Genomic DNA, 6,459 nt, shown 5'->3' on the forward strand with positions numbered 1-6,459 from the left:
ACACGGTTTAATGATTATAGATTATTGATTGAATATAGAACATAGCTCTAGAGTTTATACACTGTTAATGATTATAGATTATTGATTAAATCAACTACATATAGAATATAGCTTTAGAGTGTATATACTGTTTATTGATTGTAGATTATTGATTTAATCAACTCCATGTAGAACATAGCTCTAGAGTGTATAAACTGTTTAATGATTGTAGATTATTGATTTAATCAACTCTATATAGAACAGTTTATACACTGCTCAATGAGGAAATGTTACACATTAGAGATTTAAAGGGTGTTCCTCAGAGTTCTTTACTGGGACTGTATCAAACCCTAACCCTAACCAGAACCAAACAAACATTTAAAGACTTTAAAGTTTGGAGCCAAAGATTTGTTTAAATAAATCTAATGTTCTGTCCTGATGGTGGTGCTGAAGATATCAAAGTGGTCACCAAAATGAAGTTTATGGAAACAGAATTGAGTTTATATTTATTGTTGGAAAGTCGATCAAACCACCACAAATTTTTTTGAGAAAGTCACTTCAAACTCTGGCTCTGACACTGAGCCTCTGCAGTGACCTCTGACCTCTGACCTCCAGTAAACATGAACTCTATCTCCGTCCTGCAGTCGGGTCCTCAGTAATGTGGAGGGAAAGTACCTGATGGACAGCGTCCCATTCAGTTGCTGTAACCCCGGGTCCCCTCGGCCCTGCATCCAGCATCACCTGACCAATAACACCGCCCACTATGACTACGACCACCGCATTGAGGAGCTCAACATCTGGACCCGGGGCTGCCGCGAGGCCCTCTTCTCCTACTTCAGCGGCATGATGAACAGCATCGGAGTGCTTGTCATTGCCACCATAATCCTGGAGGTAAGGCTCCGCCCACCACCGTCCTCAGCCAATAAGCATCCACTTTCCAACATTTAAATTTTCAGATAAATACAACTCATTAGCTAAGCTTAGCATAATGGCTGAAAACAGCTAGCCTGGCTCTGACTGAAGGAAACTGATAAACATGTTACATCTGGTTTGTTTCATCTGTACAAAAACATCAGTAGTTTGACAGAAAGTTGTATACCCAACTATTTCCTGGCTGGGACCAGGAACTTCCTGGAGTCTCCACTGGTTGCCTGGCAACTGCTCAAAAACAGTCCTGCATATAATCCCTTATTTTCACACTTTTGTTCAGGTTAAACAGAGCTGAGATGTAACGTATCCATCAGTGAGCTTTAGAGCTGCTGGTAGGTGGACACAGCCAGGTTAGCTGTTTCCCTTTGTTTCCAATCTTTATGCTAAGCTAAGCTAACCAGGTGATGGCTATAGCTTTATATTCAATTCAATTCAATTTTATTTGTATAGTGCCAATTGGTAACAAAACTTATCTCACTTTCAAATAGACCAGCTCCAGACTGTACTCCTTATAATATTATTCATAGTAACAGTTCCCACCATGAGCAAGACCTTGGTGACGGCGGCAAGGAAAAACGTCCTTTTAAGAGGAAAAAAACCTCAGACAGGCCCCGACTCTAGGTGGGTGGCCGTCTGTACTTAAATTTTAACTGTCAGACAGGGAGGTAAAAAGTGGATTTAATTAAATGTTGAACTGTTTCTTTAAATTCAAAAGGTTGGTTGAATGTCTGTAAAAAAAATCAAAGTTTGATTTGGTTGAATTTGATTCTTTTATCGTCTCAAAAAGGGACATCACATTAATGTACAACAGTGTGCAACCTGCAGAGCTGTAGTAAAAGAATGTGATTGGACAGGAGGGGAGGGGGGCAGGGCTTTCAGGGCAGAACAGCAGTGTTTGGTTTAAAAGGTGTTTATTGTGACAGAAAATGAGCTCGGAGCTAAATGTGCCTCTAATCTGTAAGGACTTTCTCCTGGAGGTGAACACAGGATAAGTTCTGTTCTTAATCTTCTGATTTAAAGATAATCGCAGCACACCTGCAGTAAATTAACCGAAGTGACCTTAAATGCACCAGGTTAACAGCATAATTGATTAGTGAGTGATTAGCATTAGTGCTGAAGGAGCTGCTGCTTCATGACAAACACAACCAGAATCCGCTCTTCAGACTGCACACCAGACTCCATATGGAAAAAGGCTGTTTTTAAAATTTTGGAAAAAGTGACCACTTCATGGAATTTGGAAAATCCAGTCAGCAACTTCAAATACATTTCTGATATTATGTTGACGTGTTGTTTGGGGTTTCAGAGAGAAGATCTGACCTGGAGTCTGGTTTCGCAGACATTTGACAGAACCAGTTCATCGTGGTTTAGTTGATTTCTGTGACTCAGGACTCGGCAGTGGATCTGGTGCGGAGGTTGCGGCACATTAAGCTGCCGAGCGGTGGTCAGGCTCACTGAGGATCAGGAACTATTCTGGGGGGGGTTAATCTGCCACAGCAACAGGGTGCATTCTGGGAAGATCAGCATGAGGGACAGTTCCTGAGAGTGAAAAGCGATTCGTTATGTGGGTCAAAACAACAAGTTTGACCTGAAGTGTGACGAGAGATTTAAAAACAGCATCCTGAACTCAGTCACTCTGTTTGTTGTGCTGCTCTCAGATCTGTGTTCTTCTTCCTGCAGTCTGTGGACCAATCAGCAGCCTTCTCCACATCAACAATAAGTCAGAACCAATCAGATCAGACCTCCTCTTTCAGACCTCTGGGGCTTTTTTTCTCTGATGTTGTCTCCTCAGGTGCAGTTTCAGACTGTAAACATATATTTCATCATTTAATATGTGGAGTATCATAAAGTACTTATTCAACATGAGTATGTACAGTAATATTACATCTGTCGGGCAATAACTCATTACTAATAATAATATTTCAGTAATAAGAGTCTATACTGCAGTAAGCCACCAGGGGGAGATAGAGTGTTGTCGGCCATCTTTATATCTGTGGAGCTTTAACAATTTAAACACACTAACTGAATATAGATATGTGTTATATTGTGTAATAATGTTGTCACCCCTTACTGGCCTGGAGTGCACATGCCCTCATAGTTTCAATTGGCTCCAACACAATAATGATGTCACCCTGTGTGTGTGTGTGTGTGTGTGCGTGTGTCAGTCGGTGGACATGGCGGGTTTAAAGTACCTGAGCACAGCTCTGGAAACGATGGAGGACCCGGAGAATCCAGAGTGTGAGAGTGAAGGATGGCTGCTAGAGAAAGGCGTGAAGGAGACGTTCGGCGAGCTGTTCGCCAAGCTGAAGACGCTGGGGAAGACCAACCAGGTTGAGGAGGGTGGGGACGCACAGGAGGCCGCCACCTGAGAGCCCCGCCCACCACAAAGGACTGAGGTCTCCCCCCTCTCACCCCCCCCATCTCCACCTGCCTCTCCCCCAAACACAGGGAGCGAGAGAGGAGAGGTCTTCTTCTTCTGTACATACGCCATGCACACTCACACAGTCACACACACACACTCTCACTCACACCCACTCACACACACACACTCTCAGACACACACACACACTCACACAGTCACACACAAACACTCACACACTCACACGCACAGACACACAGTCACACAGACACACACTCACACACTCACACACTCACACTCACACTCAAAGTGAACAAGTCATTAAAGTTACTGTGAATGTCGATATTATTTTACATTCTGTAAATATGTTGAACAGAGTTTATTTTTAATCAGGAGGAACAGAAACCTGCTGCTGTAAATAAAACATCTGGATTTAAATTATATACAAATAATAAATTCCCCCCACGTCAACGCTTCCTGTCAGACACCAGCAGGCCTGAAAGACTTGGCAGTGAGCCCGACCGATACATCAGCACTGATATCAAAACGTGTTGCAGTTCCACAGTTTGTCCAGCAGAGGGCAGAAACAATGTTTTTTTTTTATTTGAAAAACAAACATCAGCTGTTTTTCCGTCCACATTTTGATGTTTGTGTCCCATGCATCGAGTATCGGTCGGACTCTGGTCTTTACCGTCGCTGGCTGACCTTTGACAAGGAAACAGACGGCCAAAACATCCAAAATTAAAACAAGGTGTGTTCAGTGCTGAGTACCACTCCTGACCACCAGGAGGCCAATACATGAAGGTCTATACAGGTAAATACAGGTAAATACAGGGTAATATGCATTGGGGAAGATTCACATGGCTTCTTGAATTTTATTTGGACATAGTCTCTCAGTCGTCTTTTTCACTGGCTTTTGGGGGTTTTGTCCAGCAGACAGAATTAAATTCTTTACTTTCACATGTTGTGCTTTTGCAGGTTTGTTGATAAACTGCTCACATTCATCAGCCAAAGGAATGATAGCTAGCATTAATGCTAACATCTGTAACCTCAAGCACAGGATTGGTAGAGCATGCTGAGCCTGGTAGACCTGGTTCAGGGTGTCCCGTCTTGGCCGTCTGGTTCCTGTCTAAGCGACTCTGGTTGGTAATGAAACAGGAAAGTTTTTTTACTCTAGCAGCCAAACCAACACACACACTTTGATAAGCAATTTAATCTTCATCAAATATGAATATTTAGTGTTGACTCGGTGTAACAAACAGGAAGCTGCATCAGAGCGTGTGTGTGGATCTGGTCTGTGTTCAGTCTTACAGAAGTAAAGTCAGATCGGATGTATAGTGATTTAAGTGATTTAAGAGAAATTCAGTTTTCAGTTACAGCTTGTAATATTTGTATGTTTCTGTTTTCTTTCTTTGTAATATGGAGAGTTGTGATGTTTATTGTGGGTTGGTTGGAGCTTGTAGTCGCTCTGCTGTGTTCGATAAAACCTATAAAGAGATTGTGACTGACATCAAACTGTCTGTCTCCATTTTATCAAACTGGTTCTGGACAATGCAGGTATATACATGGGTATTCACAGGAATATACACAAGTGTATTCACAGGAATATACACAAGTTGTCTTATGCTGCTATAGCGAGCAACTATCGGGGATCCATGGGTGCACTGAGCTCCGTGTTGCTTCTTCCGTGTTGCTGCTTTCTGCACTCGATTCATGTCCCCATTAATGCCATGTCACTTAACTTTTTCAAATAAAAAACTTCTTCCCCGGAGCTTCTTGTTGCTTTATCATCTGCAGCGTTCTCATGGATCCTGGGGAGGCCTCCTGCCATGGTCCCTGCTAGACTGCCATTGCTATATCACTGATATTATCGTTGGATTATGGTGATTTGTCGAGTTGTGTGTATACTATTGTTCTTGCTGTGCGGTTCTGTTGTCGCGCTCGCCTGTCCCCCGTCGATTTCTGCTGGTCGCCGTCGGTCATCGCTCTTTTTCGTATGATCGTCATCGGAGTCATGTGACTTTAAGTGTAGTTGGTTGCTGTGCTGTTGGTGGCTTCTACATCTGTTTTCTCTCGTCTTCTCGTGTCTCTCTCTGTGCTCTCTCTCTCGCTCTCTCTCTGCGCGCGCGCGCGCGCGCGCGCGCTAATTCTCTAGGTGCGCAGAGAGAAGTGTGACCTACCGCACTAGGTAGCCGGGAAGGCGTCTGTCCGGAAGTTCGTGGCCGCGTGTGAAAAGGCAGTGTTTTCCTTGGTCCCGTCGCCAAAGTGCTGTTGGCTCTTATGGTGCTGACTGTTGGTCTCATGTAATATGATGTGTTATCAAGGAGTTCGCTGGTCTAGCGACCTGCGTCTATTTGGAAAAGGCTGTGCCTGGAGATGTACTGTCTGTCTTTGAATGGCGCTGTAGTACATAATAGAAGTAATTGAATTTGAATACATACCTGGCTGCATATACCTGGTGGTATGATACCTGCTGTATATACCTGGTGTAGTATACCTGCATATGACCCGGGAATAGCCTGTGTGATGTATAACCTGTGCATGGATACTCCGGGAATACTGTGTATTGATTACCTGTGGCGATGCATACTCCGGTGAGAATAGCCTGGTGTGTATATACCTTTGCATGATATCCCGGGAATACTGTGTCTGGTATACCTGGCTTGCATACACCCGGGAATACCGTTTGTGGTATTGTAGTTACCTGTGCATGATACCCGGGAATACCTGGTGTGTGATATACCTGTGCAGTTGACGACCCCGGGAATACCTGTGTTGTATAGTACCTGGTGTCTATGTACAGACCCGAATACCTGTGTGTATTACCTGGCATAGGTTGTTTTGACCCGTGGAATTCCTGGTGGTTGTTTATATATCCTGGTGGCATACACCCGGAATACCTGTGTTGATGATAGCCTGCTGGTCATATCACCCGGTGAAATCTTGGTGTAGTATACCTGTATGAATTCAGCACCCGGGATATTCCTGGTATTTACCTGTATGATACCTGTGCATCGATACCGCTGTGCAGATATACCTTGCATGATGGCGCGTGTGCGCATATTCCTGGTGCATATTACCTTGTGTAATGATTCGCTTGGTGATAATATACTTGTGGTATATTCCTGCTGAATAGTACTTGTGTATATATTCCTGTGAATGATAGCTTGTGGTTATCATTATTCCTGGTGAAT

Source organism: Morone saxatilis, unplaced genomic scaffold (assembly GCF_004916995.1).
Source record: "Morone saxatilis isolate NCDOM2014 unplaced genomic scaffold, NCSU_SB_2.0 Contig19, whole genome shotgun sequence".
Classification (NCBI taxonomy): Eukaryota; Metazoa; Chordata; class Actinopteri; family Moronidae; genus Morone; species Morone saxatilis.